Below are 13,895 nucleotides of genomic sequence, written 5' to 3'. Positions count from 1 at the left end.
AGCTTATTATTCTTTTGGAGGTTTGGTGTCTAATGTTGCAGTAGTAGCCTTTGGCTTTATTTTTTTCTTTTACTCAACATCTTTCCACCACAGACACATGGCTCACTATTTCTTCCTAGGATCATTGATGCCCAGCATCTCTTTGGATAACTAAATGTTCTGTATCTAAGTTGCTCGTTATTGTGGACTTTCAATTGGCCATCCCAAATCAGTTGATCTAAGTGACCGGGTTTTAAAATACCCCTTAGAATTTACTTATCCAAGCATATCTTAGTACAAGAACACCACAGGCATATGTCCTAGGGTCCAAGCTATTGGTGTCCAACCTTTATTCTTTGTTTTTCTTGCCACTTTGGCTTTTTCTTCTTCCTTTTCTTTCTGTTTTTGTTCCCAAGGGCTTTTTCTTTATTGATAAAAATCTTTACAACAGCAAGCTAACTCACACTTGAATGAGAATGATATTATGCAACAATTATTTCATGAGTTATGCATTTAATCAAACACATATACCACCATTAACTTCCATTCTTACTTATGCAACATTGGATATTTCACTTTTCAATTCAAACAATTCTCTTTTATTCAAGCATATGGGAAACAAATCAAAATTTAGCTAAGTGATGGATAACAAGTATTATGCAGATTTAGCATTCTTAACAAAAAATTTCACTTGCAACTAGATAAACACTTTAGCAAGACATACAAGAATCCCTGAATTAAAACATTTCACAACAACAAGGATTAAGTTTAGATACAACCTTTGAAGTTGCAGCCCTTTTGAGTCATAATGCCATTTGTCTTCAAATGTTGTCTAATTTCCTGCATAATCCTCAAAGTTGCTTGCTTCTCAAGCCCTTAATCGTATGGTTAGTATGCATAAACTAAGTGTGGTTCCTGGATTTATTTTGGTGTGGGAACACCAAACTTAATTGTTTGCCACAGCCTCTTATGCAACAATTTAACCATATGTGAAACCTTGTGTCCTTGCTAAAGGTTAATGAAATTAAAGCTAGAAAGAAGTTAAACAGTTGAATAATGTGTTTGGTTGCTTGGAGCTAGCATCATGCAAGAGGTGAGAATGTGTTTTTAAATAATATTTTTGGTAGAACAACAAACTTAGAATCTTTCATTCTTCCTTCAAATTGTTTTGGTGTACAACACCAAACTTAGCTCCTTGCAATCCATACCAATTATTCAACATTTTTATTGAAAAAGCTATGAAAGAAAACTACCTCAGGTTGGGTTGCCTCCCAACAAGCGCTCTTTTATTGTCACTAGCTTGACATCCTTCATTTTGCTGATCATGAAGATTGAAAATCATAGTGCCTTAGCTTGTCTCTCTTCACGGTGAACTTTCTTCCTGTTTCCTCTTTGATGACCTCTATGAATTCTTGTGGAAGGATCTTAGTCACAATGTAGTGATCAGATAGCTGTGGGGACACCTTCATGGTTTGACTGTTTATCATTACTCTATCCCCTAGTGAAAATTTTCCAGTGGGGACTTTCTGCTTTTCCTTAATTCTATCCTCTGTCCCTCCTTGTAAGAATTCCTTGTTGTGTTTTTCTTGGCTGGTATTTTCTTCGTCCAAGGTTTTCTTACTTTCCTCTATGATATTTTTCCATCCTTCCCTCCTTGCAGCATCTTCATTGTTAGTCAGTTTGTCTTCAGTGGCTCTGGGGACAATATTTACCCTCTTCTCACTCATTTCTGCAAAATGCTCACCAGTTGAGCTAATTGCCCCTCAATTCCTCTGATTGAAATCTCTTGGTTCTTTGTTATCTCCTCTTGGTGTTTCAGCATTCTCTCCATTAAGATCTCCAAGTTAGTGATCCTCTGAGAATCTTGTGAGATTGGTTGGTTGTGGGATGTTAAAGGTTGGAGGGGTGGGTGTTGTGGTGGAATGTAGTGGTTGTTGTTACTATAATGGTGTTTTTGTTGGTTTGTGAAGCTGGGGTTGTTATAATTGACGTCCCTTGGTTTGTGATTTTGGTACTCGTTCCTTCTCCAGTTGGGATGAGTCTGGGAGTGTCTGTGTTGTGAGTATTGGCTTTGAGTGGTATTAGTGGGTGAGTGATGTTGATTATTTGCGATCAGGGAATTGCCCTGGTTGAAACTTCCTTGTTCTTGATGTTGAGACTCCCTCATTCTCAGATAAGAATGGGGTCTCCATGGTGGAAATTGGGCATTCACTGCAGCAGTCTGCAGGCAATCAACTTTTCTATCTCTCAGCTCCATGTTTTGCTGTGTTTGATGGTGCATTTGTTTGTTTAGGTCCTTGAACGCATTCATCCCTTCAATATTCATCACTTCTTTTTCTGAGATTGCAGTCTGTGGTTTCTCAAATGAAGGTTGGTTGTTGACTCCTTTGTCATTGAGATTCGCAATTCCTTGGGTAGTTGTTGTTGCCTTGAGTAGGCCATCTGAGAAGTAGTCCACTGCTTTTCTTGTTTCTGGGGTTAGTCCTTCATAGAAGGCTCGGAAGCCCACTTTATCGGTAGCTTTCTTGTATCTTTCCCATGCTTTGAAGAGTGGCTCTTCTTCTCCTTGTGTGAATGGACATTCCCCCTCTTCCAGCTTGATGATCTGTCGGGATGAGGAGAATTTGGCCAGAAATTTGGTGACCAAATCATCCCAACTAGTGATACTTCCTTGGGGGAAGGTTTCAAGCCATTGTGCAGCTTCACCCCTTAATGAGAAAGGGAATAACAAGATCTTATAAGTGTCATGATCCAGACCATCAGTTTTGACAGCACTACAAGTCTTCAGAAAAGTGGATATGTGCTGTTGAGGATCCTCCAATGGATTTCCGTCATAAGAACAATTGTTCTTGATTAGTGTAATGAGTGGTGGCTTCATGTCATGCTATTCTTCATCTGTAGAGACTTCTTTTCTAAGGATAGTCTTTCCTCTAACTTCGTTCCTGTGGAATGCGAATAATTAGGAAGAAAAAAACAGCAGCACTCTTGAGAATTGAGTGCAGTTAGTTGAGACAAACTCTCAAACAGTTAGTGTGTTGATAGAGGCAATTTTTTCAAACAGTTAGTGTGTTAGTCAAAATTAAAACACAAAAAAAAAAAGAAAAAGTGCTTGATCTAGATCTCCACTTCACTTAATCATTGTCAATCTATTTCAATCCCCGGCAACGGCGCCAAAAACTTGATGTGTTGAAAGCAATCCAACACAAAACTCACCGGCAAGTGTACCGGGTCGAATCAAGTAATAAAAACTCACGGGAGTGAGGTCGATTCCACAGGGATTGAAGGATTGAGCAATTTTAGTTTAGTGGTTGATTTAGTCAAGCGAATTAAGTATTGGTTGAGTGGTTTATCTTTAACAGAAGCTAAATTGCTTGGAATGTAAAGGGAGAGGGGAGAATTGCAGTAAATTAAAGAGCAGGAAAGTAAAGGATGCTGAATCTTAAAGAACAAGAAATTAAATGACTGAAACTTAAAGTGCAAGAAATGTAAATTGCAGTAACTTAAAGTGCAAGAAATATAAATTGCTTGAATAGAAAAGGGAATTTAAGGATTGGGAATTCAGAATTTCAGCAAGGGAAAGTAAATTGCAACAATTAATAAAGCAGAAGAGGACTTGGAAGTAACTAAAATTCAAACAGAAATTGAAATTAAAGTGCAGCAGGGTTCACAAAAGAACCAACAAGGAAAATGGGATCTCAGGGCTCAAGAGACTAGATAGCAAAGTCTAGATCTCAATTACCTTCCCAGATCCAAGCCCACAAAGCAATTAACAAGAAATTGAAGAAGAAGCAGTAAAGGAATTGTAATTAAACTAAATTATGCAGAAGAGGATTTAAAGAGATTTTGAATGGAGATTGAGATAGAATTTCCTCAATTCTTCACACCCAAAACTCAAAACAAGAAAAGTAAACAAGAACGAGGAAGAAGAGAGATCAATTCTCCTCCCCAATTCTCTGAAATCTCAGTGAAGTCTCTAAGAGAAAGTCCAAAAACTCAAAATGAATGTAAAGGTTCCAAAGAAAATTCAAAGTTCAAAAGTAAAGTAAAAGGTGAAAAAAAAGGGTCCTTATTACATCAAACTATCTCCTATTTATACACTTTCTATTCTTGGATCTTGGGATTTGGATGGGCTTTTGATTTGGTGAAGAAATGAATTTTATTGGATTTTTAATCCAATTTTAGCCCATGAAATATTAGCTTCCAGGAGGCTGCCCTGCCCTTGTGGAGGGCAGGGCAGAAAATTGATGCGTGCAGCCTTGGTGCGAGCGTGGTGCGTTGGTGTGTGCTGCAGGATGCTGCCCTGCCCTCGCGGAGGGCAGGGCAGAAATTTCTGGTGCGCCATTTTGGTGCCTGTGCGCGCTGCTGGTGCTGCCGAATGATGCCCTGGTGCGCCAGGTTGGTGCGCTGGCCGTGCCACAACAAAATACTGCCCTGCCCTCGCGGAGGGCAGGGCAGTGTTTCCAAATTGAAGTCCCGTGTTCGAGACTTGGCCGATGCACACGCTACTACTTTTCCTTGGCTTTCTTGGCACCATAATGAGGCCTAGTTCCTTGCTTCCTCATTGTGCCGTGTTCGACTCTTGTGGCAAGCAAGGGTAAACTTTTTCCTTTGATTTATTTTCCATGAAGGCCCGATACTGCCCTTGTGGAGGGCAGGGCAAGGTTTTGCTCTTCTTTGATCCAAGGCACAATTTTGTGCTCTGCCCTTGTCGTGGGCAGGGCAGAGTTGCCTCATCAAGCCTTGTTCCCTTATGTTGCCCTCCTAGAGGGCAGTGTGCCCTTGTGGAGGGCAATACTTGCATTCCTCCTTTATGTGCCACGACTTTTTCTCCTTTGGCCACACTTTCTTAGGCCACGCTTTCTCTTTTCTTCTTTTCTTCACCTATAATAAACCAAAACAACTACTCAAAGTATCACTAAATTCACAAGGCTTATAAATCAATTAAAATTCAATTAAAATTAGCTTAAACCTCATGAATTAGCATCAATTTAATGGTGGTTGCTTGATTTAAAGAAGTTATGCATTTTCATTCCAAATCTCTTACTTAGGATGCAAGAAAGTGCATAAAGATTAATAAAACAAGTGAAATTAGCTTGAAAAATGGGTATATGATGACTTGTCATCACCTAGCTCTGTCTCGTACAGCAAAAGGGAATAGCATAAGTCTGTAGACCTCAGGGTCAACCCCATTGGTCTTGACAGTGTCACAGATTTGCAAGAATTCAGCTAAAAATTGATGAGGATCTTCCAATGGAAGTCCATGGAACTTTCAATTCTGTTGCATTAGAGAAACTAATTGAGGCTTAAGCTCAAAGTTGTTTGCTCCAATGGCAGGGATAGAGATGCTTCTCCCATAGAAGTCGGGAGTAGGTGCAATAAAGTCACCCAGCACCTTCCTTGCATTGTTTGCATTGTTGTTGTTTTCGGCTGCCATGTCTTCTTCTTTGAAGATTTCTGTTAGGTCCTCTACAGTGAATTGTGCTTTAGCTTCTCTTAGCTTTCGCTTCAAGGTCCTTTCAGGTTCAGGGTCAGCTTCAACAAGAATGCCTTTGTCTTTGCTCCTGCTCATATAAAAGAGAAGAAAACAAGAAAATATGGAATCCTCTATGTCACAGTATAGAGATTCCTTGAGGTGTCAGAGGAAAAGAAGAATATAAGGAGGAAGTAGAAAAATTCGAACTTATCAAGAGGGATAGAGTTCGAATTGTGCATTGAGGAGAAGTGTTAGTCCATAAATAGAAGGATGTGAGAAGAGGGGAAGAAATTTTCAAAAATTAAAGTGAATTAATTAAAAGAAATTCTTAAAAAAAATGTAATTGATTTTCGAAAACTAAGATTGAGAAAGAAATAAAGTGATTTTGAAAAAGATTTTGAATTTGGAAATCAAAGAGATATGATTGAAAACTATTTTGCAAAAGATGTGATTAAGAAGATATGATTGAAAAGTTATGGTTTTAAAGAGATATGATTCAAAAGATATGATTGAAAAACAATTTAAAAATATTTGATTTTTTTTAAATCAATGACTTGGCTAACAAGAAAAGATATGATTCAAACATTAAACCTTTCTCAACAGAAAAGGCAACATACTTGAAATGTTGAATCAAATCATTAATTGTTAGCAAATATTTTTGAAAATGGAAAGAAATTGATTTTGAAAATATATGATTGAAAAGATATGATTTGAAAAAGATTTGATTTTGAAAAATTATGAAAACTTGAAAAAAATTTGAATTCAAAACAAAATCTTCCCTCTTGTGCCATCCTGGCGTTAAACGCCCAGAATGGTATCCATTCTGGCGTTTAACGCCCAAAATGCTACCCTTTTGGGCGTTAAACGCCCAGCCAGGTGCCCTGGCTGGCGTTTAAACGCCAGTTTTCCTTTTTCACTGGGCGTTTTGAACGCCCAGCTTTTTCTGTGTAATTCCTCTACTGTATGTTCTGAATCTTCAATTCTCTGTATTATTGACTTGAAAGGACACAAATTAAAAATTTTTTGGATTTTTAATAATGAGGAATAATCAAAATGAAACTAAGATCAGATAGACAATGCATGCAAGACACCAAACTTAGAAGTTTGTATACTATTGACACTAACAAATTGAGAATGCATATGAGAAACAACAAAACACTCAAGACAAGAGAATTTAAAGATCAGAGTAAGGAAATCATCAAGAACAACTTGAAGATCAATGAAGACACATGAATGATTTCGAAAAATGCAAGAAGAATAGAAACATGCAATTAACACCAAACTTAAAATGAGACACTAGACTCAAACAAGAAACATAAAAATATTTTTGATTTTAAGATTTTATAATTTTTTGGTTTTTTCGAAAATTATGTGGAAAGAGAAAATAAAGAGATTCAAAATTTTTAATAAGAATTCCAGGAATCATGCAATGTTAGTCTAAAGCTTTAGTATAAAGAAATTAGACATGGCTAGCCAAGCTTCAGCAGGACATTGCATTCAAGAGCTAAATTGATGAAAATCAATCAGCTTTGGTGATGATAAGAACATCACCTTGAAACTCTAGAATTCATTCTTAAAAATTCTGAAAAATACCTAATCTAAGCAACAAGATGAACCGTCAGTTGTCCAAACTCAAACAATCCCCGACAACGGCGACAAAAACTTGGTGTTCTTGCCGGATCAAAACTTGGCACTGTTATTGCAGGGAACAAATGCGAAATTGTAGTTAGGACATTTAATTCCCCGGCAACGGCGCCAAAAACTTGGTGCACGAAATTGTGATCATCAATGGCGCCATCAACATGGTACGCTCAATTGCAATCTCAACTCTTTATCACAACTTCGCACAACTAACCAGCAAGTGCACTGGGTCGTCCAAGTAATAAACCTTACGCGAGTAAGGGTTGATCCCACGGAGATTGTTGATATGAAGTAAGCTATGGTCATCTTGCAAATCTTAGTCAGGCAGATTCAAATGGTTATAGATGATTTATGAATAAAGCATAAAATAAATATAGAGATACTTATGTAATTCATTGGTGAGAATTTCAGATAAACGTATGGAGATGCTTTGTCCTTTCCGTCTCTCTGCTTTCCTACTGTCTTCATCCAATCCTTCTTACTCCTTTCCATGGCAAGCTGTATGTTGGGCATCACCATTGTCAATGGCTACAGTCCCGTCCTCTCAGTGAAAATGTTCAACGCGCTCTGTCACAGCACGACTAATCATCTGTCGGTTCTTAATCAGGTTGGAATAGAATCCAGTGATTCTTTTGCGTCTGTCACTAATGCCCAGCCTTCAGGAGTTTGAAGCTCGTCACAGTCATTCAATCCTCGAATCCTACTCAGAATACCACAGACAAGGTTTAGACCTTCCGGATTCTCTTGAATGCCGCCATCAATTCTAGCTTATACCACGAAGATTCCGATTAAGAAATCTAAGAGATAAACATTCAAGCCTTGCTTGCTTGTAGAACGGAAGTGGTTGTCAGGCACGCGTTCGTAAGTGAGAATGATGATGAGCGTCACATAATCATCACATTTATCATGTTCTTGGGTGCAAATGAATATCTTAGATCAAGAATAAGCTGAATTGAATAGAAGAACAATAGTAATTGCATTAATACTCGAGGTACAGCAGAGCTCCACACCTTAATCTATGGTGTGTAGAAACTCCACCGTTGAAAATACATAAGAACAAGGTCTAGGCATGGCCAACAGGCCAGCCTCCCAAAGAGGGTTCAATCATAAAAACATGATCAAAAGATGAAAATACAATAGCAAAAGGTCCTATTTGTAGGGAACTAGTAGCTTAGAGACTTTTCTTGGAGTTAAATGCCAGCTTTTGTGCCAGTTTGGGCATTTAACTCCCATTCTTGTGCCAGTTCCGGCGTTTTACGCCAGAATTCTTGAGCTGACTTGGAACACCTGTTTGGGCCATTAAACTTCGGGCAAAATATGGACTATTATACATTTCTGGAAAGCCCTGGATGTCTACTTTCCAACACAATTAAGAGCGCGCAAATTGAGCTTCTGTAGCTCCAGAAAATCTACTTCGAATGCAGGGAGGTTAGAATCCAGCAGCATCTGCAGTCCTTTTCAGCCTCTGAATAAGATTTTTGCTTAGGTCCCTCAATTTCAGCCAGAAAATACCTGAAATCACAGAAAAACACACAAACTCATAGTAAAGTCCAGAAAAGTGAATTTTAAATAAAAACTAATAAAAATATATTAAAAACTAACTAAAACATACTAAAAACATACTAAAAACAATGCCAAAAAGCGTATAAATTATCTGCTCATCACTTCCCTATCAGCTTTTTCCAGAAACCGGCATCCTCCATCTTTTTCTTTAATTCTTCCTTTTGCTGTTTCACCTTCCCCTCTTCTTGCTCTGTTAAGTCCTTGCGAACTGCCTCATAACTTGGGATGGCAGGGTGCAAGTTATGCATATGCCCAGTCATATAGTTTAACTTAGCCTGAGTGCTTATGCTAAATTCTTCTCGATGCAGTTGCCTTCCTTCATTGAGAACACTAAATTCATTAAAGGCTTTCATCTGAGCTATCTGGCGTTGGTTGAGTTCTTGGAGGCGTTTGTCTTGACTGATGGCTTGGGTGAGCTGGGAGTAATGCTCCTGTTGTAATTCTATTTGCTGTTTCTGCCACTCTCTTTGTTGATCCATCCAACTAGAGAGTAGTTTTTCTTGATGATCCATCCTTTGAGCTTGGACATGTAGTTGCTGTTCTTGTCCCTCCATATAGCTACTTGCCATATACTCAATCGCTTCCTTTATGTGAAACAGATTTATATTGGTTGGATCAAATTGTCCTTCTTGCTGGTGCCCTATTTGTTGGGGTTCTTCTTGGTGAGGTTCTTCTTGGTGGGACTCTTCTTGTGCCGTTCTTTTCCTTATCTAAGGCCTCCTTTGCTGTTGGGCGGGTGTCACATAATTTATGAGTTGGAGCGTGAAAATCTCCCAGGATTTACCCCTTGTGGATTGTTGTCTTCGAATACCACTTTGGCTTTCATGCATAGCCTCAGGATGGTGCTGGGGTACCAAAGTCTAGCACCCGGATCATTCTTCTCGGCTGAATCCTAGATCCCTTCAGCTATAATTTCATGTACATTGATGCTTCCACCCTTTACTAAGCAATGTACCATGGTAGCTCGAGCAATATTGACCTCAGAATTGTTTGCGGCTGGATGAGGTCTCGTTACTAACTCAAACCATCCCTTGGCTTCTGGGATGAGGTCTCCTCTCCTAATGAACCTTGGCCTCTTATCCGAGTATCTTTCCCAATCAGACCCAATAACACACATATCATTCATAATTTCTTCAAGTTCATCTTCCTCGGGAGCATTACTTATTCTTACTTGATAGCTAAGCTCATCAAAATATGGTGATTTCAGCTGAAGAGTCCTTGTTATAGCGTTGGGGCTGAAGTCCACCTCTGTTCCTCTTACATAACTTTTGAAGGTGGGTGCCCTAATATTGTCTTCTCTGACCGCATTTCCATAGAACTCTTTGATGAGGTTTGCATTTATCTTTGTCTCTGGATTGGTGAGCTTTTGCCAACCCCTATGTGCAATCTTTTCTCTGATCTTAGGGCACTCATCCTCATTGAATTGGAATGTCAACTCTAGCAATATTTTCTTGTTCTTGATCCGTTCATATTGAAGCTCATGGAAGGCAGTTTTGAATCTCCCGGCGTCGAAAGGAGGTTGCTCCATGGGCTCCTTTCCTTTTCGCCTCTTGGAACTTGATGATGCCATGCAAGATGGTTGATGTGTGGTTGCGGTTCACTAGACGTGGCTAGGAGAGTGTGTATGAAACTTTTGGTAAAGTAGAGGATGAAGTGTGTGTGTCCGAGAGAAGAAAGGGAGAGGAATGATAGTATGAAGTGTGTACGTAGAGGTTGTGTGAAGGGGTTTATATAGGAAGATGGAAAATGATTGAAGGGTGTGGATTGATGGTGTTGTTTGATAGTGGACGGTTGGGGTTTGGTATTGAATGAGCACAAGGATCACCTCTTTTATGAGGGTCTTGGTCCAGTCTCCAAAGCTATCCAACTCCCAATGTTGCATGGCAACACTTCCAAAGATATTCCCCTTGAAGACAAGTGTGAGATTTCCTTGGTATAGTGGCCAAATCTCCCTTCCTTAATTGTCCTATCAAGTACCATCAATGTCCCTTTTGATTTCCTATACACGAAAAAAAAAGGAATGCAAATGGTTAATTGAAATTTTTTTGGTGGGAAAACTTAAGGTGCGAGCTAGCTAAAAAAATAATTTTCTTTTGTTTTTAAATGACTAAATGCTTTCCATGAATGCAAATCAATCAACCACTAAATTTTCCATGCATGCAACGTTGGTACACCAAACTTGTTTGTGATCATATGGTGCAACAAGTTTGGGGAATAATTTTACCTCATGAAGTGTGTTCAAGCCCACTTGGTGTGCCTTGAACACCAAACTTATCATGTACTATACGCTGCATGTAAAGGGGTCTTATATTGGTCGTCAAAATTGATTTAAAAATCTATAAAATTTGCCTTATTACTACTATTAGAAATTAAAGGAAGAGGGCATAGAACATGGGCTGCCTCCCATGAAGCGCTTCTTTAGCGTCATTAGCTTGACGTTTGGTCCTTGTCAAGGTGGCTGATAGTGCTTGAAATCTTCCCCCCTTGCAGTGAACCTATGTCCATTGGCCTTGTTGATAAGCTCCATATGCTCTAGGGACAAGATTTTGTTGATGGTGTATACTGGAGGCAGCTGGGATGGAATAGTGGGGAGGTGAGGTAGTATAGATGGAAAGTATGTAGAGACCACTTCATCTCCTGGCGAGAAATCTTCTGTAGGGATTTTTTTCTTTTTCCATCCCCTTGGGACTTTTTTTCTTGTGTCCGTTGATGCCAACTAGTTCCTTGTGATTTCCTTTTTGAGAATGGTTTTGTTGTCTATTTCATGTGATTCTGGTGGGTCTGGTTCCTTTTGGATTACACTTGGCTGTTGCTCCTTCTGATCACATTGGTTGTTAACCATAGGAGTCCTTATGTGTGGTGCTTGTGCTTCCTTGTTTGGCTCCTCCATCAGCTCTTTGTTATTATGATCTGCTTCTTGTGAGAGGTTGAAAACATTGAAAGTGAGCTGATCATCATGTATTCTCAACACTAGCTCTCCTTGTTCCACATCTATGAGTGCTCTGGCTATGGCTAAGAATGGCCTTCCCAGAATGATGGAGTAAATAGGGTTCTCATCCATTTCCAGGACAACAAAGTCTGTGGGGAGGAAGTAGTTCCCAACCTTTACTAGCACATTCTCAACCACTCCTATTGCCTATTTTTGAGTTTTGTCAGCCAACTTAATGATTACATCTGTGGGTGTTAGCTCATTGATTTGAAGCTTTTTCATGAGGGATAGAGGCATTAAGTTGATGCTCGCTTCCAAGTCACAGAGTCCTTTATCAATCATTGTTTCTCCTATGGCACAGGGAGTATGGAAACTCCATGGATCCTTCCTCTTTGTGGGTGGCCCTGGTTGAATGAGAGCACTGCAATCCCTATTCATCTTTATTGTTTGTCCACCTTTCAATGAACGCTTTCTGGCTAATAGCTCCTTTATATACTTTATGTAGGAAGGCATTTGTTGGAGGGCTTTAATAAATGGTATATTTACATCAAGAGATGCAAACATGTCGAGGAATCTCGAATACATTTTCCCTGCTACACCACCTTTAAGCCTTTGGGGAAAGGGTGCATATAGGTTAAGTGTTTCCTTCTTCTTCAGCTCTTCCTTGAGTGTGGGTTGAGGTGCATGGCTCCTTTCTTCTTGGTTTCCCTTTTGATTGTCTTGGAGGTGTTCTACTTCATTCATACTCCTCTCATCACTTGTGGTGATAATCTTACATTCTTCCCACCTTACTTTCTTTGTTTCTCCTCTTGGGTTCTTCTCCGTGTCATTGGGAAATCCATCAGTGGGTTTGGGAATTTTTTGAGATAGATACCCTACTTGGGACTCCAGTCTCTTGATGTTTTCTCCTTGGTTTTTGATATTGGCTCGCACTTCTTCCTTAAACACCTTGTTGTCTTGGACTTCTCTACATAAATCTTTCAGTAGAGTCTCAATTTTTGAAAGTCTATCGTCCGTTAGTGATGCTGGATTGGGGTTAGGTGGGTGTTGATAGGATCTCTGTGAGGTATGTTGGTGAGTTGCATTGTTGTTGGAGTTGAGGTTGTGGCGTCTCTGGTCCTGATCTTGGTCTTGTTGATTTTCCCAACCAAAGTTGGGGTGATTTCTCCATCCAAAGTTGTAGGTTTTGGAGTATGGGTCATGGATTTGTCTAGGTGAGTTTCCAACATAGTTGGCTTGTTCCCAGTCACCTTCTTCTCCTATATTTACTCATTATTAAGTTGGTGATGAAGTGATGACTGCTGCAACTTCGTTTTCCTCTACCTTCTTGGTGAGATCTGCTAGCTGCTTGGTGATCATCTTATTTTGAGCTAGCAATGCATCCATGTGGTTTAGCTCCATTACTCTTCGAGTGTTACTTCTTTCAGAGGCATAGAAGTAGTCATTCTCAGCTACTGTTTCAATGACATCTATGGCTTCTTCAATGGTTTTCTTCTTGTTTAGAGAGCCCTTGATGAATGATCTACAACCTTCTTTGACTCATAGGAAAGACCTTCATAGAAAATGTGAAGTTGAACCCATTCATTGAACATATCTGGTGGGCATCTTCTTGTTAAGTCCTTGAACCTCTCCCATGCCTCATAGAGAGTCTCACCATCTTGTTGCCTGAAAGTCTGCACCTCAGCTCTCAGCCTGTTAATTTTTTGAGGAGGGTAGAATCTTGCCAAAAATTTGTTCACCACATCTTCCCAATTTGTCAAGCTCTCCTTTGGAAAGGATTCGAGCCACTTGGATGCCTTGTCACTGAGTGAAAAAGGGAACAACAGTAGCCTATAGACATCCGAGTGGACTCCATTAGACTTCACAGTGTCACAAATTCTCAGGAAGGTGGTTAGATGTTGATTGGGGTCTTCTTGAGAACTTTTTCCAAATGAGCAGTTGTTCTGAACAAGGGTGATGAGCTGGGGTTTTAGTTCAAAGTTGTTGGCATGTATGGTGGGCTTCTGGATGCTACTTCCGCAGTTTCCTAGATTTGGATTGATGTAGGAGCCTAGAACTCTTCTTTCTTGCCGAGCATGATTTGCAGGGCCTTCTCTAGCATGGTTTTGAGCTTTTTCTTCATGATTGTTTTCCAAGTTCTCTTCCATGTTGGGCTCAAAGTACTCTTCCTCTTCCTCAGCACCGACAACTCCTTTCCCTCTTGCTTCCCTCCTTAATCTTCAGAGGGTTCTCTCAGGTTCTAAATCGAAGGAAGTTGAGTTCCCTCTTGCTTCCTCTTTTCCCTGTCATACAACTAACAAAACACGCAGC

General features: G+C 39.6%; 1 non-coding gene across 1 annotated transcript; it reads left to right on the top strand.

Annotated features, from left to right (window-relative positions):
* Positions 1–13,172: 13,172 nt before the first annotated feature.
* Positions 13,173–13,279, top strand: LOC112793908 (small nucleolar RNA R71). Its single transcript, XR_003198595.1, has one exon. It is a non-coding gene; the product is annotated as a small nucleolar RNA R71 (small nucleolar RNA).
* Positions 13,280–13,895: the final 616 nt, after the last annotated feature.

Source organism: Arachis hypogaea, chromosome 3, assembly GCF_003086295.3.
Source record: "Arachis hypogaea cultivar Tifrunner chromosome 3, arahy.Tifrunner.gnm2.J5K5, whole genome shotgun sequence".
Lineage (NCBI taxonomy): Eukaryota > Viridiplantae > Streptophyta > Magnoliopsida > Fabales > Fabaceae > Arachis > Arachis hypogaea.
This window is presented reverse-complemented; position numbering and strand designations above follow the sequence as displayed.